The sequence below is a fragment of the Manacus vitellinus genome, unplaced genomic scaffold (assembly GCF_001715985.3).
Source record: "Manacus vitellinus isolate BGI_N305 unplaced genomic scaffold, ASM171598v3 scaffold_23_pilon, whole genome shotgun sequence".
Taxonomy (NCBI): Eukaryota; Metazoa; Chordata; class Aves; order Passeriformes; family Pipridae; genus Manacus; species Manacus vitellinus.
Window position 1 is genome coordinate 2,547,205 of NW_021939718.1, and position 17,897 is coordinate 2,565,101.

The following is a 17,897-nucleotide window of genomic DNA, read 5'->3' on the forward strand; positions in this document are numbered from 1 at the left end:
TTTGCTTCCAAACACACAAACACAGCATCTGCTGGATTTGCATGCTAATTCTAGTTTCTCAACAACTGTATTTGTTAGAATCCAGTATGCCTTTCACACTCTAGGAGTCTCCTTGGTCTAGATCTCCAGTGAGTTGAAGTCTTAATTACACATTTTAGAAGAGGTAAGACCAAGGTCCTTTTGCTTTTTTGTAAGTATTTTGAAATACTTAAGTGACTCATATATCCCTTCTTACTGTTCTTCCATCGTGCAGATTATTTGCTCATGTTCCATTAGCTATTCAACACCTTTCTTTTCAACATTTAAATTTCCAAATTTAACCCATAATTTAAAAATTATTTACAATCAATTCAATTCTCGTTGTTTGCTTTTCTTTTTCTACTTACTGTCTCTTACTCTACTTACCTTCTTTCTTGATTGTGGATTTCTGGGCATCCAACATGCTCTTTTAAGAATTCCATATGCCCCTGTATTTCTACCTAATTTCTTTTAAACAATAATGTCATACTTGCTGTTACAAAGTTGCTTTTCTGAAGTCCCAATTTTTAATATGCATGTGTGTCTCTGCATGTAAGATTTTGTGTTGCTTTTCAGCCCATTTGGCACTGTCCTCTGCTTGCTTCTAATGAATATAATCACATCATGATCATCCTTGATCTCTAGTCAATGCTGTCTTCTTATTCAGTCCTTAATTCAATTGGTAATGTGTAGCATCTCTTGAGGTATTATTGAAGCAGGAAGACTAACAAAAGAAAAACTAGTAACAGAGAACAACTGAAAGAAAAATGTAAAATTGTGAATAATTGTGTTGTGGTGTTTCAGCCTAATTGCAGCATTAGTTGGTGCCATTTAATTAAATGAAATGATAGCAGAGATCTGAGATGCTAAAATGGAATCATAATTACGCATAAAGAGGAACACTCTTTTAAAAGGGATCAAGCATATGAGATAATAAAGAAATGTGTTAGGATAAGACTATCAAAAAGCCATCTTTTCAAACATATTTTAAAAAAATCTTCTAAAATTTTGTAAAATTACTTTTAATTACATTATTTTCAAGTATTGGGAACAACCAACTGGTTGACATTTTGCTATATGAAGATTTTGGCACTGCTGTCAATTCTTGACTATCCCCACAAGAGAAAACTGTCCTTTCACTAGGAGACTGTGATTTTGTGACTGTTGTTTAGAGCCTTCATACAGAGAAAAATCACTGTGCAGCAGTTGCAAGAGACTGGATATTTCCTACTCCCAAAATTATTTTCAGTTGCCATAGGTGTACACATGGACTAAAATCTGAAGCTGTTTGTCTGTTGACACTTCCTAATTATGCAGGGCAACTAAAAACAATCTCAAAAGGTGGAGATTGTATTAAAACTGAGTAGATGTGTAGCAGGTACTACTCTGAGAAAAAGTTCAAGGTAATAAAGAAGTCCTGTGCAGGAAGAAAGAAGAAAAAACTCCAAAATTCTTCTCACAGGGCAATTTTGACTGAGAAAACAAGATGTGAGCTTCACGTTTCGGTTCCTTTAATGAAAAGCTATAGAAAATAGCTTCTCATAAAATTGTATGGGGAAAACATCCCTGTAAACACAGTTTAATAGCACACTGGCACACTGCCAAATTCCTGCTGCTTGGATTTTGGTTTGGTGTATAAAATAAGCAGCAACTAAAAAATGGAGGAAGGCGAGAATTTGTGAATTCTTTTACTACCATTTTATGAAGTACTTTGTTTATTTGGAAGTTAATAGTGCAGAGATTACCTCCTAGTTTAAAGGACTGAATCCTATGGAAAAACTGAACACATACTGATGCCTCAGAGTTTTTGATTTTTTTAGCTTTCGTAGATTTTAGAAATAATTGTGTAGTGAATGTAGGTTTTAGTGTAGCTGTATTATATCCCTTACTCTTAGCATAGTAGTTACACATACCCAACTCTGTTACCCCATTCCATAGCAATTCCTCTAAATTCCATTTTCAAGGTAGAATTGTAGAAAAACACCCTAAGGCATGGATCAGAAGATATCACACAGATGCAGTGACCTTCAAGCCCAGAACTTTGGAGGAACTCCAAGGACTGTGTGTGCTGCAAAGAAGATGAAGATGAGGAAGAAGGGGTCCCAAAGACCCCAAACCCAATTCCCAAAGGGATGTGTTGAGGGGCAGAACCTGGGGTGGACTGATCTGGGATTGGATGGACCTTATTATGAAATCATAGAACCACTGTCTAGAGATGTGCGCGTCATGTGTATTCCCTGGGCCTCAGGCCTGAGATTAAAGGACCTACTCTCTTTATCTTATACACTAAATTGGCCTGGAATCTTTCCCTCCCAACCCCTGCAGTCTTTTTAGGCAACAATACCTACTAGGTTTCATCTGTCCCTTTGCAGATTAGGCCTAGATAATTTAAATAAATCAAGTGGAAAAAATTCACATGCACTGGAAAGTAGTTTAGTTGCCTGCACAAAATCAAATCTACTTTGCCTACTGAATTTTGAATTCTGTTGCTAACCCTGTCTGTAACACAGGCTTTGCAGGCATGAAAACTGACAAGCTTTCCTACCAGCTAAAGCAAGTAATAAAGAATCTCTTTTTTTTTTTTTTTAACTGTCTCACAACACTGAGCTTGGCAAGACAGTGAAGCCACTCTTCAGAATTGCTCAAGGCAGGAATTTTATGTCAGTTTTAAATTAAAATACCAGAAATATAAAATGAGTTCCTGTTTGTGGTATTCAAGAGACTAACTTCACAGGTAGTGAATCACCGTTTACTCTGCTTCTATTGAAACAGAAAAAAAAGTTGGCACAATAGGGAGGGAAATCTTGAAGTAGTAAAATTTGAATTTTTTTATTTTATCCTGTATCTACATAAAACAACAAAATGTGTTTCCATTCACACCAATGATATCTGCTTGTTAGTAGTTACCCTAAAAGAAAATAACAATTAACAACACCTTCCTTCTCCAGCTCCTTCTCTGTTTTCAAACTAGCATTTAGATTGTTCCAGGTTCCATTTTCATTTTCAAAAGCTGTCAATGGTGCTACCTATGCTGACAGAATTACATCCATTTCTATAACTTTACCATGTTATTTGCCAACTTTATTTTAAATTTTTAGTAGGAGTTTGAAATAGCTGAATTTGATAATATGTTAAAATCAACACCCTTGCAAGGCCAGACTCCTATTAACTCAATGGAAAGTTTAATGATTCCATTGCTTGTTAAGAGAAATTCAGATTTCACTGTTAATCTGTAAGTAAAACTCTGAAAAGGGTAATGTTCAATTTGCATTGACATATATGTTGTGGAAGTTGTCTATTTCTAAAACAGTACAAGATACTTTAAAAATGGGGTTATCACCCCCTGACAAAAAGACTCACTAAGGTTATGTGTGACAGTCAGGCATTGTCTTCCACTAAGTAACCTTAGGGGATGGTGTACAGGTTAAGGAAAATAAAATCTGTACCGAAGAAAAAAACACTGACAGGCTTATTCATGTCATATTTTTCTGTTCATATAAAGACACTAATTTTATAGAAAATAAAATGAATTATTTCAGTATGTCCATGAAGAAAGAAACAAGTGTTTTTTCTGGTGGGAAACTGCTCTTGAATTTCTTTCCTGAAAGTCAATTTTGAAATGACTTGAAATACAATTTAAATGAATACATGCTACTTCAGTTTAAATTTTCATTTTGAGAACTCTTATTTGTGAGAAGTACTTAGAAAAACTAAAAACAGTGATTTCAGCATAGCAGTAGCATGAAAATAATTTCCTGTTCAGAGTAAATTAATAAATCTTATTTTATGTATTTATAAGGCACAAACAAATTATTATTGCCTGGTGAAGGAATTTCTGAGTTTATTTCCCTGTTTGTAAAGGAAATGAAGTAAGTCAACAACACGCCTTTGCTGCAAAGAAACCCCAGTGGTATCCTGTGTGGTGTAAGACAGCGCTGCCAGCAGGTTGGCAGAAATGATCCTTCCCCTGTGCTCAGCACTGGTGAGGCTGAAGTGTTGAGTGCAGTGCTGGGCTCTCCAGTTCAAAAAACACAGGAGGGTCTCTGTGAACATCAGGAAACACTTTTTCACTGTCACAGTGACTGAGTACTGATGTGGGTAGCTGAGGGAGGTGGTGGAGTTTCCACCCTTGCAAATACTTAAAAGACAACTGGATTCTGGGTAACTGGCTCTACATGGCTCTCCTTGAGCAGGGGATGGACAAGGTAAGCTCCAAGAGTTCCCTTCAAATCTTAACCATCCCCGATTCTATGAGATACCTCATGGAATAGGTAGTTGTAATGAATACTCATTCTTTTGTCTGTTTTGCTGTTTTCTTGAATGATCTGTGTACGTGACCAGTGAAATGCCTACAAGATGGTATGAGTTCATGTGCAGGTGTTGGTAGCTATCCACATTTGCTAGGAGTCATTCAAGTACATGTTTAATTTGGATTTGTTTGAAAACATTTGTAACAGGACACACACACAAAACCAAACCCCAGCTATACATTTAAGATCAGTTATTTTATTGTTATCTTTCAAATAACATGACTGAAAATCCAAAACTCAGACAAGCAAGAGAATAGTTTCTGGGTGTTGTTACTTAGCCCTGTGATTAGATTTATTATGAAAAAAAGAATTAGTATTGGGAGTTTTGGTGGGTTTTGTTGTTGCTTTTTTCCCGTAATATGTTGGCAGGATAGTTTCTGCAGAGTAGAGTTGGAATGTAGTGACTCTGTAGATCAGAGTGTTTGTAAGGATTTCAAATTCATAGCCAAACCTGATTTATGCAGCTCACTGCAACCAGGGTCCTAGGCTAATTCCGTGACTGAGCAATAGACTGGTAAGTAATTGGATACATTGTGACTGTCACAAATTTTTTAGGAAGTTACTTTCTTTTCTGGCATAAGAGCAGAAATCCATATAGAACCTAAAAAAGAAGCTGAAATAGAATTCCTGGTTTTTGGCCATTCTTAGTTGCTGTAATACTGACACTTTAAAAACTTATCAGCTACATTTTATACTGCACCCAGCAGCCCTAATTTTAATTTCAAAGGAACTCTTCTTGTCAAGAGTACCAAAGGTCTCAAAAAACCCTAGGGAAAATTCCTAGTTCAATATCCCATTATTTGATGATTCCCTAGCCTGACCTGAGAAAATTTCTGTTCTTCTAAGATAATAAACTAAACTTTTTTACTGAAGGTGTTGGGAGGATTATCTTTAGCAAAAAATATATTAGGCAGGAATATTTTTGAATACTGAAACTGAGGCAGAGTACAACTTTTTAAAGAGTGCTAAACAATACTATTTTTACACAAAGTACATCCTTTATATTCTGGTTCAGAAGTATAAACAGTGAAGCCATTTTGTACCCTGATATAAGGCATACTAATGTGGAAATGGTCATTACTATATTATCAGAGTGTTTATGCAGAAACTGTAACAAATGCCTAAAATCTAAGATTTCAATTTAACAGAGCTCTCAAAATTTTCTCCAAAATAGAACTGTGATTTATCTCATGGAGTAATTAGTTTCAGAGGTTTTTATAATCAAAAGGCAAATAGGGATGAAGAAAAACAGGTGGTAAAGCATGACAATAAAAATATGCCTTATTATTTCTCATTATAGGACGCAAACTTTTTTATGTGTGTTTGCTAATTGTGTGTGGAGGGAAAGCATAAAAAATGCCTATCTTGGGAAAAAGAATTCCATAAGTTAGGATCATGAAATATGATTAATTTATTAAGGTTACAGAGAAAAATACCCTTAATTGTTTAATAGGAAACAAATAGTTCTGGAGAGTTTTCCAGACATCTCCAACAATAGAAATTTATCACAAATGCTTTAATGTGAAAAATTCAAAACTACAAAATGCAGTTGAGACCCAAAAAATAGGTAAATTTTACTAACTGGAAAAGTAATAGTAATTTTGGCAAATAGTTCCTCATAATTTTCATTTCTGATCCTAAGCTGCTGTAATGGTTTTGAGTTTAGGCCTTCCTTCCTGGTTGCCAGGGAGGAAGGAAGGAAGTATGATTCTATGATTTACACAGCATTCCTTGATGTTTTCCACTATTATCAGGGACACAGTCCTGCTCTTGAATACAGAATATTTTTTGCAGATTAGCCCTATTGGTTTTCCAGAACTGAACCCAAACTTAACTTCAAATAATTCCCATAGATTACAGGGCTGAACAAAATGCTATTTTGATATATAGTTTGTCTTTTGCAATACATTATTTTCTAGATAATCTGAAACACTTTGATCCATTTTCTCACTTTTCTACACATAATGTATTATGAAAAGAGTCTTCATATTTCCTATTTAATTAAATAATATCTTTGTAAGTTTTGCCTTCATGTCAATTTAGATTATCAATTGTCAGAGAACTCAACATGCAAAAGAGAAAGCAGATGTTTTAGATTCAATTGATTTGATAAGAGATAAAAACTTTGCATTACTTATGATCTGCATTTACCTGCCTTGATTTTCCTATACTTCATTATTGTCAAAATAGACTATGCTTTGCACATTAATCATAGAAAAATGTCCTAAAGTTTTCAGTCTATTTCTAGTCAGGAGTTTTGGGCAATTTCAGCACAGATTCACTACAATTGTAGCACAAGCCTACTTGATAATTATGCATCCATTGTGTACTGTACTTTAATGCTGTGTACTGTACTTTAAACGGTGACACGTGTGAACCACTCCGGTCTTCAGCATACTGATAGAGAGATTATTGAGCTCATTAACCCAGCAGAGGCAGCTTCATTCCTCCAGGCCCAAAAAATAATGAGGCTGAACACATATTCTCAACAGAAGCACACACACATGTATGCAACATGTACACGTGGCCAACCAACATAGATCAGCACAGACAGATGCACTCAGCTCTCACACAAAACCAACACCAATGGCCTCATCCTGTTCTGGCTGATCTAATAAAGTTTTGTTAGTGGCAAGTTTACACAAATATATGTGAATCTTTCCAGCAGCTGGGCTCAGATACTTGTTCAGTCCAATATGCACTCCTGAATCCCTGCCCTGCCTGGTTACTGGCACCCCTAAGGCTGCAGCCCTCTGCCAGCTGCTGGTGTGGACCTTTAACCATGTCAGTACATGTGCTGCACAGCTTTTAGTGGACAGACAGACCTAACTGTCTTTCCAGCGCTTGAGGTTAACTGGTCCCAGTCCCTCCAGTAGTCAACTTCCAGTTGTCTTTATCAAGAAAGCTAATCTGCAAGAAATTTATACACGATTTATACACATCTGGCCTAAGATTAGACTGGCTTTGATACTTGTGTCTCAGACTGCTTATCCTACACCCTGGTTGATATTTACTAGCTGTCATTTGCAGGTATATACATCCTCCCTCACTCTAATTGCTGGTACCATGGAGGTACAAGCCTCTGATAACCTGTGGACCCCTACTAGTGGTAGGCATTCAGATGCCTCTACACACATGAATTCAGAGAGTCCTTCATCCAGCAAAAAATGTTAGAAATCGAGATTAATGAGAAGACAGGACAGCCTGCATAGATCAGGGTCAGAGCATGACCAGATAAGTGTATTGACCAGCCCCTGTTTGCACATAACTGACTTCTTTTATCCTTTATGCCTTAGTTTTACCCATAATTTTCCTCCCCCACCCACCTTATTTCCCTTTCACCACAGACAGTTCTTTCCCTAAACATTCCATAACAAGTCTGAAATTTTCCCTTGCATCCTGAAATGAGTCCCACAGCATGTAGGGAGTGACCTCTTTCTGTCCATGAGGTGGTCTTGGATGTAGCATGTGGCATTGCATGCCAGATGAGCCCAGTCCACAAGGCTAATGCTCAGACAACTTGCCTCATGCCTCTGGGATCTAATAAATTCCAGCAATACAGACTACATTTTACCTCAGTCATAAAACCATAAACTGTAACTTTAAATTTAAGAATGCAAGTAATACCCTTGAATCTTGTGGGATTGTTCATCTTTCAAATAGGGATGTGGCTAAATATCATGACAAGATGGAATTTTATATTGTAAACAGCATCAGACTTTAAGTAGACTACCTTCATTTCACTCTGAATTTCTTGATTTCTTGGTTTTCAATCTGAGTTTGTCCATGAAGACTTTTCAATCAAGATAGGAAGGAATGTGAAGGATATAGGATCTGTAAGCAGGAGATAAAAAATATATTAGAATCATAGAATCAAAACTGCACACAGGACTCAAGGTGAGGCCCCACCAGTGCAGAGCAGAGTGAGGCAATCCCTTCTGTCACCCGGCTGGTGATGCTTTGCCTGATGCCCCCCCGGACAAGTTTGGCCCTCCTGGCTGCCAGGGCACTGCTGACTCATATTCAACTTGCCATCGACCAGGACCCCCAGGCACTGCTGTGGCACTGCTTTCCAGCATCTCATTCCCCAGTCTGCCTGTACATCCACGGTTGTCTCGTCCCAAATGCGGAATCCAACACTTTTCCTTGCTGAACTTCATATGGTTGGTGATTGCCCAACTAATTTGTTGAGATCTCTCTGCAGGGCCTCCCTGTCTTCAAGGGAGTCAACAGCTCCTCCCAGTTTAGTATCATGGATAAACTTACTTAGTATCCCTTCCAGTCCTATATCCAAGTGGTTTATGAAGAAATGAAAGAGCACTGGCCCTAGAATGGAGCCCCATGGAACCCCACTGGTGACATGTCGCCAGTTTGGTGTCACCCCATTCATTATTACCTTCTGTACTCTTACCTGTGAGCCAGTTGCTCACCCACCACATGGTATGTTTTTCCAGCTGTGAGATGGACACTTTGTCCAGAAGAATACAGTGAGAGGCAGTGTAAAAAGCTTTACTGAATTCATAAATGATTACACCATCTGGCTTCCCTTGATCAGCTACGTGGGTTACCTTGTCATAGAAGGAAATCAGGTTTGACAAGAAGGACTTTCCCGTCCTTAACCTGTGCCAGCTGTGACTGATATTGGTATTGTCCTTCAGGTATTTTTCAATACCTCCCAAAAAAATCTTCTCCATAATTTTACCGGGCACTGAAGTGAGACTGACAGGTCTGTAGTTTCTAGGGTAATCCTTCTTGAAAACTGGGACAACATTAACCATCTTCCAGTCAACTGCAACCTCTCCAGACTCCCAAGACCATTTTCAAAAATCATCAAAAGAGGCCTTGTGATGACATCAGCCAGGTCTTTGATTATTCTTTGAGTGTATTGTCTCTGTGTGAGTTTGGTCACATGGGGAGATATGAGCTGCTGGGAGGAAAAACACTCATGCATAATTTAGTAAACTTTTGAAGAACAGCTTTCATTGAAATGGGATTGAAAACTTTCTTCTCATCTAAATAAACTTGGTGTGTGCACATATACGTTATATGGGCTTCTACGTATATTCAGTGTTTTATTTAAATCCTTTCTCTTAATAGGATGTTCTTAAAAAAAAAAGAAGAAAACAAATGCAAAAAGTCAAAGGACAGAAAGGTTTTATTATGAAAGTAGCATGTTGCAAGCATCTATTTATTCTAGACATTAGCTTAATAAATCATTTTTGACAACAAATCTTTCAGCAAAACCCTTTAATCCAATTCAAGAAAAACTGTCAACAATGTTATATTCTTACATTAAAAGTCTGAATCAGTTTAATGAGTGAACATCAAACATAATTATTAATTATATAAATATTCTCTCAGTTACAAATTTTAGTTGTTCATAATGCAAGTAGTTTTTAAATTATTACATTTAATTTTGTTTCATCTAATGATGGGTTATATCTAATTAGCAGATGTCTTCCTTATAAAACCACAGAATCACAGAATCATTTAGGTTGGAAAAGACTTCTAAGATCATTGAATCTGACCTTAGACCGATCAACACCTTGTCAACTAGATCATGGCAGTAAGTGCCATGTCCAATCATTTCTTGAACACCTCCAGGGATGGTGACTCCACAACCTCCCTGGGCAGACCATTCTGATGCTTAACAGCCCTTCTCATGAAGAAATTCTTCCTGAAGAGCAACCTGACCCTCCCCTGGTGCAGATTGAGGCCATTTCTTCTCGTCCTTTCCTGGAGAAGAGGTCAACCCTCATCTTGCAGCAACCTCCTTTTGGGTAGTTATACAGAGCAATATGGTCACCCCTGAGCCTCCTTTTCTATAGGATAAAATGATGCCATTGTACTGCATTCTTAGGATGTATATGTCCTTAATCTTATCCGCTCCTAACAGTAATTGTTAAAAAATAGTTTAAAAAAATTAAAAATTTTATTATAATAATCAATAATTTTTTTTGTCCTTTGCAAAATGTAGTCACCTTTCATATGAAATGCGATGAATTTATTTGTCTTATTTCGGTGATTTTGTATTTCTTAATTATTCTGTAAGGTTTTAAAGAGTTACCTGATTTCAGAGTAAAGGCACACATACTGCAAAGTATAACTCGATTAGTTCAGCTATGTGGGGTTATTAACTACTGATTAAATTTTACTCTACAACTATCATATGGCTTTGAGTATTTTGTTTCAGTTATTACTATTTATTATACACTATCTCCTTGTAAAGGAATAAAATTGCTGCTACTGTGTAAAATTTTGTGCAGCTTTTTATTTTCAGTATTTCATTTTTGTTATTTTCATCAGTGCCAAGAAGGAGATATTCAAAACTTTCATTATTTATTTCTGAATTAAAGTTACTACCTGAATTCTATCTTATATTATAGGAACACAAGACTAGGCTCACCATATCATATTAAATTCAAGTGATAATGTAATTAGACATTTATATGGTATTTAAAAATTCACTGTTCAAGCCTACAAAACAGTTTTCAAATTTGCATTAATGTAAACCCTCAAAACTGTGAAACAAAAAAAAAATAGAAAAATAAAACAAGAATTAATAAGAATTTATTTTTGGCAGGTGAAAATTACATTAGTGGACATAACAAGGAGGGAAAGAACTTAAAGATATTTTTCCCCAGTCTTCTGTTTGCTGTGCCATTTTCGTAATTTGCCACTTTAATATCAGAATAGGGAAAACAGAGTATGAAAAGAATGAATGATAAAATCTAGTGTGACAAAATAAATGTAACTTTGAGATTTCTACTGGCACTTAAATTAGCTATTTAGTATAAACTCTTCAAAAGTTTTGATTAAACATAAGTTGCACAATTATGACCTGTTTGGATGAAAAGTGGAAATTCAAGGTATATATGGCTTTACTACTGGCTATGTGGTTTTCAGGGTCTTCCTGCTATTTTGTGTTATTGGGTGATGCATTCTCTTTCTTTCTGACTGTTAGGCAGCTATTTTGCCCACTGCCTACAAACTGATATTTGAGTGTCTGCTGTAGAGCTCTGTAAATATTCAGAGAACTATTTATTCTGTTCAATATAATAGCTGTCTTCTGTATTTGCATAAATGTTTTTCAGTAGCATATTCATAGATAATTGTTTCATTTAAAGCCTCACATATTTTTATAGCTCTCATTAATTTTACAACAAAAATTACATCATGCATGTTACCTTCCTCTTTTTCATAAATCTTTCAAATTATGTCTTTTGAAAGCTAAATAATTGAAGGACATGTGTAATCAAAATGAAGGTGATAAGAAAAATGATAAATTTTTTCACATATGAAATCCCACTTTAAAAAGCGTTCATTAAAAATGTTCATATGTTCACAACATCTTTCAAGAAGCTGGCTTCAGAGGAAGCAGCAAAATCTACCTTTCAAAAGGTAGGGTATGTGATGATATTCTCTGAAAGTGTGAGTGTTGTTTTCAGCCCCTCAATTAAAGAGTTTATCATTTAGTCAAGTTTGAACACAAGAGGGGTTGAAAAATGGCCAGATACCTCATTAGGAAGCATAACACATTGTCTCTGCCTTCAAAAGGACACATAGAAACTAAGCAGAGGTTAGTGTTCATTTTACATGTAATTCTTTGACAGTTTCCAATTACGTTACCAATCGAAGATAAAAAAATCCACAAAATGAATTAATGTGTTGCATTAGGTGAAACGTCAAGATAAAACATTGCCTGGCACTCTGCAAGCTTGCAAACAGGTTTGCTATGGCAAATAACATTTTAATTTTTTTTATGTTAATGGACTGCTACGAGTGAAACACGATCAGTTATTGGATCTTTTAATTAAATCCAGTGTGTAATGCACTATTTTTCTTATTTTCCCTGAAGTAGGAACTTAAAAAAAAGGGCAGTACACTGTGTCCCAGTTCTATGAAAAATATATTGCCCCAGCAAAAATTAATCTTTTTCTTGAAGAAGGAGAATTTACAATGAACATTCTCAAGAAGAAGTTCTTCAATGATCAAATCATTTACAGAATCTTATTTTTGTTACTGTTTCTTATGTTTTGCATCATTTTCATCACCATTTAAAGCCTTTGGTAATGCTTGTCTTTTGAATGCTATTGAATGTCTAAACATTGAATGACAGCTTTTCAGTAGAAGGAGAAAATAACAAAGAAGTCTTTGTTTATTCATTTGCACAAATCCTGAAAGGAAATCAGGAAAAGAACCAAACAAGCCTGAATCAAAAAAACCTTAGTTTCCAAGGACATCAGTACAATAATGCTTGGTTCCAGAATCTCATTGTTTCTAAGATAACTCAGTTGTAACTAGACTCCAGAAGAGATCTCAATATAGAAAAAGCCTTTTGCACAGCTATGACTGGCCTAGAACCCTTATACTGAACATGATCTTTAACCTAAAATCATAGGAAATAAAAGCTCTGTGAGCATGACTTGCATAAGTAATTATTCTCAAATTCTGTTCTTAATCTCATTAGGCAGAATATCCATGGAAATGTTCTGGATTTAAAAATTTCTTTCTCAATATAGTTTACTATTTCCTAATAAAAAATAGTACCTGTGAAACATTTTTCTCTATGCCATACATGAGCAGTCTTTCAGCCCTTCCAGCTCTCTCTAGCTGAGCCTTTTTTAACTGAAAATCTTTTGCAACTGTTGTATAAGGAGACGTTGTATTTTTTTAGTGAAAAAACTTACACACACTCTCTTTTCTAATAAATGGCATTCACATTATTTTTTGAAATACTAATAAATACGTAGTCAGCTTTATATTGTGTCTCTTACAATAGAAAAGAGATCTCCTTTTCACTGTTAAGGTTCTACATGGGTTACAAATAAATGAAATAGGTGAACATATCTTAATTTGAAATTACAGATTTTACTGCTTTTATAGGTAATTGAATTTGTGTTTTCTAGACTGACTCAAAGGTGTTCTCCTTATTGCACACCTTGAAAAGAAGTCAATGTATATAACTGGTGCCAATTTTAGTTTGAAGATGACAATAGCCAAAGTTTATTTTAGTTAGGAACAACACATGTTCAACAGTTTATGCTCCATTATTATGATACAAACTTTCAGCATATATTTAATCTCTGGTTCACTTTGTTGGGTGTTAAATCAAGTATTTGTGAAAAATGAAGTGATATGAGGATTAGTTTCTACTGAGATCTATGTTGCATGCTGAACAAGTTCACACCTCAGAAAAAGATACTGAAATTGTGCTGGTATTGCAAATATTAATGCATCACTAAGAATGAATTATTTCATGAACATATTACCAGAAATTAGGGCTACTGGTGGTATGACTTCATTGAGAAGAGCTGCTGCTTTTTATGTTTTGGCCATGTAAGCCAGTGCTGGCTGCTCTTATCAGTGCAAATCCAGAGCAGCTGCACTGATTCCAGTGGAAAGGCAAATGACCACAAGCATTTAAATTAAAACAGCATTAATTCTCTTGAACTGTACAACAAAGCCAAAGCCAACTTAGATGATAGTCATTGCATGACTGGTAACTATTCTAGAGGCTAAATCAAGAGCTACAGAGCACTGCATGGAACTTTTTCTATGCAGCAAGATGCTGCAATACCTGTGGCTATTCCCTCTTTAGTTCAGACCCTATGTATTCTGCTTTGCTGGAAGCAGAAAACCCACACAGGTACTTGGACACATGATCTTTAAGTGGGCAGCCTATCCTTCCTGTTGCATTATTTATTTATATTCCTCAGAGTCTTACAGGTTTCTTTTTCATCTTTATTTTGGAAAAATTAACTAAAATACATCAATTATTATTCCTTTTTTTACTTCCTGTGTAAATTCCTTAACATTTGATGTGACAAAGACGTGTGGATAAAGAAATCAAAATTCATATCTTCTCAAGAAACTCTTAAAACTTTGCAATTTAATGAAATGTATACAAACAAACTTTAAAATCTCAGAATATAAAGAAGCAGCTCTCTCTGGGGCTTTTACTTACTAGCAAACCCATGATTTCTGAATTTATCTCTGAAAATTCTACTCAATTTTGTGATCAAATGATTAGTTTTGAAACTTACTGGGCAATTTAGGAGTCAAATTCTACAAAATGCTGAGGTCTTCCCCTAAGGAAAGCCAAGCATCCTCCTTTCTTGTAAATACTGGGAAATTAATTTAATGGTATTTGCTGTGTGTGCTTAGCTCCAGGGTAGCAATCAGTACCTGCCAACATTAGGATCTCTGTATTCTCAATTATCAGGAGCTGCACAGAAAACATATTACTTCTGAAGGGAAAGCTTGAGTATTGTCATCATATAGCACAAACAATTTTTCTTGTGTTTGGGTATACCTATTCCCTTTGTTTTACTAAGTACTCCATTTTAACAATGACTCACATTTTTATCATGAGACTCAGAAAAAGAATGTGTTCTTTTTCTTTCTGAAACACAATAATTGTATCTTTATTAGAACCATGTTGAAATGACAAAGGGTGATAACATAAAATAATATTTCTCCTTTTCATTTTCATAGTGGGCTAAAGAGGTCCTTTTTATTGCGTTGAAGAAATCCTAAACCATTGCCTATCATTACTCTTTCTAGTTGATAGTATCTTTAAAAAATCGAATAACTTTAATATTTTAAAAAAATCCACTCTGGTATATAAATTGATACTTTTATATGCTAAGATATTTATCTTGGAAGAAATCTTGATTCAGAAATTATGGATACATTACTGGAGAGTAATGTAATCTAGGGAAGTTTGAGTCTCAAAAGAAATTGAAGACTACATATTCAGTTTCACTGATGTCTCTCACACATACACAAGGGCCACAGGGAACTCACAGATCTATTTATTACTCACAGTGCACACTGCTCCTCTGAATTAAAAAAACTCCTATTGCAGGTGCGATTGATATCCCACCAATATGTTCTGAAAAATAATTACTGTCTCTGCCTCATGTGGATAGAAAAAGCCAGAAAACACCTGAATGTAATGACTCTAATGGATTAGAGAACTGTAGTCTTATAAAATGTTTTCCTTCCTTACGGCTGGAGTAAGATCTCACCAAGACAACTAATGGTAGTTACTTTGCTACTTTAAAAATATATGAACCCCCTGGCAGAGATAGATAAATGTTGGAAATGAGATTCTGAAATGTTCCTGTTGTCAACTAATAATGGATTGCTATTATCTTTCTAATCTGTTTATGCCCTGTAAAATGTACAGATTTATTGTGCATTCTACCTCAAACAATATTACAGATTATTACTCACACAACCTGCCTTTTTTTTTTTTTAGCAATTACTTGTTGCCGATTTGGGCCAAACTTGCGTTTCCTGACTTGTGTAACAGGAAATAAGAGTCCTTGTGATGTAAGTTAAATGTGTTCCCTAAGAGTCCAGTTTTTAGTTCTCTGAGTTGGCCTTCGTTCCTTTACAAAGGTTAGCTTTATTTCAGTGAGAACAATGTTAAAGAAATGCTAAAGGTTTTCTGCTAATCTTGTCCAGATTATGCTTTTAGTTTTGTTGTGATGGAAAGAGGTATCTATGTGGAAAAAAAGTGTGAACAGTAATTCCAAGCCATGTTATGTCAGCAGTTTTTAACCACCAAAATCCTTGGGGAATTCTACCTTAAAACCAGTGATATAACTGTACCTTGCCATTGTTAACTGCATCTTGTCAGTTTCCAGGAACCACAGCCATGTTCCACTTCCTGTTGTAGCCATCAACAACAGATTTGGTTCCTGCCTGTAACTGCTTACTCTGTACAAATTCTATGAAAGACAAGTTTCTTCAGAAAGCTTTGATTCTCTTTGACACTGGAGAAACAGTAGGTGACCAGTTACATGAAAGATAAGCTTTATGTTCTCCAGATTTTTGTTTCCAAAACATGAAGCATCAGTGAAACAGAGAAGAGCATATTTGGAATGATTGTTTCATGTTGCAGTCACAGATCATAGAATATAAGGAGCTGGAAGGGATCCACAAGGATCATCGAGGCCAACACTTAAACCTGCACGGGACCATCCCCAAGAGTCACACCAGATGCCTGGGAGTATGATCCAAATGCTTCTTGAATTCTGTCAGGCTTAATGCTGGGAGCACTTCCCTGAGGAGCCTCTTCCAGTACCCAACCACCACCCTCTGAGTGAAGAACCTTTTTCTAATATCCAGCCTAAACCTCCCCTGACACAACTTCAGACCATTCCCTTGGGTTCTGTCACTGGTCACCACAGAGAAGAGATCAGTGTCTGCCCCTCTTCTTCCCCTCGTAAGGAAGTTTTAGACTGCAATAAGGGCTCCTCTCAGTCTTCTCTTATGCATGCTGAACAGACCAAGTGACCTTAGCTGCTTCTCTTAGCCGCTTCCCCTCAAAGCCCTTCACCATCTTTGTTGCGCTGCTTTGGATGCTCTCCAATACCTTAGTATCTTTCTCATATTGTGGTGCCCAAAAATGCGCACACTATTCAAGGTGAGGCCACACCAGTACAGAGCAGAGTGGGACAATCCCCTCCCTCAACCAGCTGGCAATACTTTGCCTGATGCCCCCCCTCCCCCTCAGCTGGCCCTCCTGGCTGCCAGGGCGCTGCTGACTCATATTCAACTGGCCATCAACCAGGACCCCCATGTTTTTTAATGTGGCACTGCTTTCCAGTCTGTCCGTGTATCCAGGGCTACCCTGTCCCAGGTGCAGAATCCAGCACCTGTTAAACTTCATATGGTTGATGATTGCACATCTCTCTGATTTGTCTAGGTCTCTCTGCAAGGCCTCCCTGCCTTCGAGGGAGTCAACAGCTCCTCCCAGTTTTGTATTGTCTGCAAACTTACTTGGTATCCCTTCCAGTACTGTGTCCAAGTCATTTAAGAAGATGTTGAAGAGCACAGAGTCCTGCATAACCCCACTAATGACATTGTGTATAGGAGTGTGTATAGGAGCCATGGATGAATAGTCTAAGGAAAATATCTCTTGTGGCCTAAAAATAAAAGCTTGTGCTTTGGGAAGGTGAGTGAAAGTATAGAAAACTAAATCCCCTAGAAGGCAAGGATGTATTTTCAAAAATAATTTTCATCCAGAGACACAAAAATGACAGTCTACATCCATGGAAGGAAATGGGTATTTGTATTTGACTTCAACAGCAGATAGATTTCTAAAATTTCCTTTTGCTGCTTCTATGCTCCTTTGGGTTTCAAGAAAACAAATCTAGCCTTGTATAACTTTTTTTAAAAATGATGTTTATAATAATAATAAGCTTTAATGTTTTCAGGTTTTAGTGTTTGAGTTAGTTTCTTCTCTGGGAAATTAACCTTTACAGTTGCTATAACTTCATGTCTGTGGACATATACAAAAAAGGAGAGAGGTCAAGGGAGAAAAATGTGGGGAAGGAGAGATTTCTATATTGTAGGACTCAATAATAAATTATTCAGCAGAGCTGATATTTAAAATTGAAGATGAAGTACATAATTCACAAACAACATACAGGCTGAAATATGTTAGCTAAAGATATTCCTTCAACAGTTTGAAAACCAAACATTTATAATATCAAAATCTGTGTGTACTTAAGTGTAACAGGCTGCTGAAGCAGGAAAAGAAGTTTGTGGGAT